Below are 5,150 nucleotides of genomic sequence, written 5' to 3' on the forward strand. Positions count from 1 at the left end.
TATACTCTCCAAATTGAAAGTGAAATAAGAAAAGATTCATGACATATTGTTATTATGGTAACTTATAACAATGTTTTAGTAGGCAAGAAAGAAAGTCAGTGTAATTATTATATGAAAATAAATACACATTGTGCTAAAAGACAATAGCTATTGTATGCTTATGAAACAGGAAAACAAATTGGACAAATTTTAAATCTTTAACACTAAATTTATCTTAATGTTTTACTTATTTTACACAGTAGCTATTCAATTATGTGCTGTTTCAAAATGAATTGAATTTGAACTTCTCTGTGTTCAGTGTAACATTTTTAAAGAAAAGGTCTTGATTTTTATATTTTCTTTTTTTATATTATTTTAATAATTTTGAACTTAGCTTCTACTGGTAAACAAAGATAGAGCCATCAATTTAATGCACTCATATATTTAATGATACAAATAATTCTTAGAGCAATTTATTATGATTCTAGTTTTTCTAATTTATTTTTTTATCTGGTAATTGTGGGACTTTTGTTTTCTTAAAATTAATAGTCATCATCAAAATATTTCTATACAAATTTTTCTTTATTTAATAAAAAATTTCAGTATCTACCTTTTGTTCAAAATTTTAGTTTTTAATCTTCGTTTGATGCATAAACCAAATGTAATATATCTATATAGTAGAATATTATTTAGGTATAAAAATAAATGCAGTATTGACATGCTATAACAGCAATGATCATGAGATTATTATGATAAAGATCTGACTAATCAGATTATGCAACATGCTCAAATTTATATATCTGTTTATTAAGAAAGTTGAATTTCTGACTGTAAACAAGAAAGAACATTAGTTTGGTAGTCAAAATATATTAATATAGAAGAATGCGTTTACAAACCTGTACCAGAAACAAAATCAAGGCACAATTGTATGATCTCACTTACCTGTGGAATCTAAAAATATCAAACTCATAGAAATACAGAATAGAAAATGGGGAGATGTGGCCAAAGGGTGCAAACTGTTATTTATAAGATGAATAATTTCCAAGGATTTAAGATAAACCATGATATCTGTAGTCCACAGTGCTGTATATTGTATACCGTATTGGAAAGTGGCTATAAATCTGGCGCTTTAATATTCTCACCACCATGACTACTACCACAGCAAAAAAAAATGGACATTATGTGAGGTGAAGGATGTGTTAATTAACCTTATTATGGTAAGCATTTTAAAATGTATACATGTATCAATTCATCACATTGTACACTTTAATCTTATACAATGTTATATTTCAATTATACCTCAACAAAACTGGAAAATAAAAACAATTTTATGGATAAACAAATTATGGTATATCTACACAATAGAATACTACTCAGCAATAAAAATAAATGCTCTATTAATATCTGCAATAACATGCTGATTCCTAAAATATTTATACTAAGTGAAAGATGACAAGTTAAAAAACACGAATACCCTATTGTAATCAGCCATCTGCGATGAGTGTGTCTTTCTTGGCTGCTTCCAAGCTAGCAGCTTACCCCTCGCCCTCTTATGTCCCCAGGTCTGACTGTTCTCTTCCTTTTTCTCCACCTGAAGTGAACCATTGCCAAGATGAAGATGTTTATGAAAACCTTTATGGGGAAGACTATTACTCTTGAATTTGAATCCTCAGATGAAATAGAAAATGTAAAGGCAAAAATCCAGGTTAAGAAAGGATTCCTTCTAATCAGCAAAACTGATCTTTGCTGGCAAGCAACTAGAAGATTGACATGCTTGGTCTGACTACAACATTCAAAAGGAGGCCACTCTTCATCTTGAGTTGAGATTTGTGGTGGTGCTAGAAAAGGAAGAAGTCTTATACTACTCTCAAACAGAATAAGCAAAGGAAAAATAAGGTCAAGCTGGCTGTCCTGAAATACTACAAAGTGGATGAGAATGGTAAAATCAGTTCCCTTCAACAGGAGTGCCCTTCAGATGAATGAAGTGCTGAAGTTTTTATGGCCAGCACTTTGATAAGCATTACTGTGACAAATATTGTCTGACTTATTGTTTTATCAAACCAGAAGACAATTGTACATGGTACAGGACCATTCTGCCACAACAGTGAGTTAGTTGGCCTAAAATGTCAACAATGCTGATATTGAGAAACTCTGGTCTATCTTCTTTAGTTAATATTAAAAAAAATACATATTATATTATTTCATTTATTTGGAAAATACAAATGATTCTATATGATCTATAATGAGGAAAAGCAAATCAGTGCTTGCTGGGGGTGGATTGGGTATAGCATGAGGCACAGGAAGGAGGAATTACAAAAGTGCAAATGAAAATTATGAAAGTGATGGATATGGTGATTGATAGATTCATGTGTATAAAATGTCAAATTTATCCTTTTGAAAATTTAAACGTGCATTTTTATGTCAACAGTATATTAATAAAACTTTTTGCAAAAACAGGACAAAAGATTATTTTTGACCTAAAAACAGTATGAGGCAGAGCAAGAGTTACACATTTATATTTCTATAAACCAGTGTTAACATACAGCCCACACTGATTGCTGAAGAAACAGATTGGAGATAAAAAAAGGAAAGAGCTAGGGCAGAGTATCCTCAATGTTTCCACTTTAGACATCATAGCGATTTCACTTACTTTGCTCTGATATGAAAGTTTTCATATTTTAAAATTGATGAACGGATGAAGTGTCTATCCTTACAAATTGATTCTTTCAAATATCCATAATTTTCACTATGTGAGTTTTACCTACTTGAGTAAGACTCTTCATTCCCCCTGATTGCTACAAATTAACTCATTAACACACAGAGGAATGAAACCAATATAGGAAAATATTTTAAGATGTTATAAATTTGCAATGTTAGTATAATCTAGCAATCTTTTCAATTAATTTTTTCTTTTGTAAAAATTTTATTTTTCAATCACAGTTTACATTCAACATTATTTGGCACTAGTTTCAGCTGTACAACCTAGAGATTAGAAGATCATGTACTTTCAAAGTGCTTCTCCTGATATTTTCAGTTCACACCTGACACCCTACATAGTTTTTACAATATTAGCGGCAATATTTCCTATGCTGTCTTCTTTTTAAAAATTTTTCCATTGATTTAAGAAAGAGAGAAAGGGAGATGTTAAAGGGAAAAAGGGGGGAGAGAGAAGAAGAGAAAGAGAGAGATGGAGAGAGAAAGAGAGAGGATCTAAGTCCCCGTAGTTGTGTACACATTTGTTTTTTCTCTACGTGCTTTGACTGGGGATCGAACCTGCAACCTGAAACCTCAGTGTGTTAGGATGATGTTCTACCCACTGAGCAACCCAGCAAGGGCCTCTTATGCTGCATATTTAATCCCCATGACTATTTTGTGACTACCAATCTGTACCTCTGAATCCTTTCATCTTTTTCACAAAGTCCACCAACTCCTGTACCCTCTGGCAACCATCACTCTTCTCTCTGTCTTACAAATTTCTCCCAAAGCTCTCTGTCTTACTCTAAAAAACTTTTAATGAAGGCAAGTTTACTATAGAGAAAGTTGCTAGACAATTGGATAGTTAAAATGACTTTGACAAACATACTTTTACTCTTTGTCTCAGTATTCAGTATTGGACAAGCATACTGTGTTATCATGTTTCTTTTTTTATATTGAGTAAAATACCAACCAACCTAATCCACAATATACAATAGAGTCAGGAATGTGTTAATAAAATTATAAAAGAAATTAATGTAGTGTCAGAAAATTCACACTTCAGTCACCTGGCCATTTGAAACAATGCAAAATCAATTGTTAAGTTGGGCAAAAAAAAAAAAAAAAAATGCAAGTCAATAATGCCAGTATAATGAGCCAGAAAAAGAGATAATGCCAAATTAAGAAACTAATAAAATTTAAGGGTGAATTTCTTGCCAATTTCTAAAAGCAATAAATCATTTCTTCTTCAATTCACCTTGAACTTTCTATTTTAGCCTAAACTTTTTAATTCACCATTAAGTTTCCTAATGTAAGCAGACTATGTCACTTCATCCTATGTCCAATATCCTTTTGTTGCCATATGATTGCAGCCATTCAATAGTTTGGCTTCAATAAACTTCTTTACCTTTAAAGAGGACAGCTTCATGCCCACTTGTGTCTTTTGCTGAATCTTTTGTAGAGAACTTATGTTGATTCAAATTATTGTTTTCAAATTATTTTTGAAATTAAAAAAAATTATTAAGGAAGTCTGATAGTCTTTAAATAATACAGTAACATCACAATCCAGCTTTTGTTTTTAAATCTCCTTTATCATTGGAACAAATGGAAACTAATAATCTGGGTTTTCTTTATCTTCAATCTATTTTCAAAATATTTCTGGTCCTCATTCCAGTTGTCAGAATTAGAGACAAATCTATGGGATGAACCAAAGTTGTACAATTACAAAATGGCATGACCTTTGTTTTTCAAAGGATGGGATTAACCCTTATTTATCAAGTTCCTAACAGTTTTCACATTCTGGAGATAGAAAAGTCGATATGTTAATATTGTGGACATGAAATATAGATGATGCCAAAACATCAACTCAGTTTAGGGGTCTTGTCAAAATACCCCTTTTACTATACAAAACAGATCTTCAATAGATAGCTTTTATATAAAACAAATTGACTCTTTACTCCCAAACCATACTGCTATGTTAGAATTACTGCCTGCCTGACAAAGAGAGGCAGATTTCATTGTACCATGCTCATAGAGACATGATTTTACAGAAATTATTATTCAGGATCTGGAATTTCTCATAAAAAATTAATAATTCATCTAGATTTGTCATATTTAGGAAAATACTCAGACATAAAATTGAAATCAACATATAAATATAAAATGGACCTTCTATTTAACCAAAGAGATGAATACTACAATGATGGAACAGAAACTTCCAATTATAGCTCAAGCTGCAATAACTTAAACACTTTAATGAGTGTGGCCAACAATTACTCTATAGGTTTCTATTTTTTCAATAATCACACTTCTGAAGATACTGCCTCTTTATTCACAGGCTTAGATGAAAAAGACTAAAATACAAAGTAAAATAAGATATATATTCTAGTTCAGATGATAAATAAGCAATACGTCCAGGTAATTTTTTTTCAATTATAAAAATAATTGGTGAGGATAAAACATAATTAAGGCATTATCAA

At 31.0% G+C, this 5,150-nt stretch overlaps 1 pseudogene; it reads left to right on the top strand.

The window, feature by feature from the left end:
* The first annotated feature begins 1,591 nt into the window (after positions 1-1,591).
* Positions 1,592-2,087, top strand: LOC136404165 (ubiquitin-ribosomal protein eS31 fusion protein-like; annotated as a pseudogene).
* Positions 2,088-5,150: the final 3,063 nt, after the last annotated feature.

The sequence above is a fragment of the Saccopteryx leptura genome, chromosome 4, assembly GCF_036850995.1.
Source record: "Saccopteryx leptura isolate mSacLep1 chromosome 4, mSacLep1_pri_phased_curated, whole genome shotgun sequence".
NCBI classification, from domain to species: domain Eukaryota; kingdom Metazoa; phylum Chordata; class Mammalia; order Chiroptera; family Emballonuridae; genus Saccopteryx; species Saccopteryx leptura.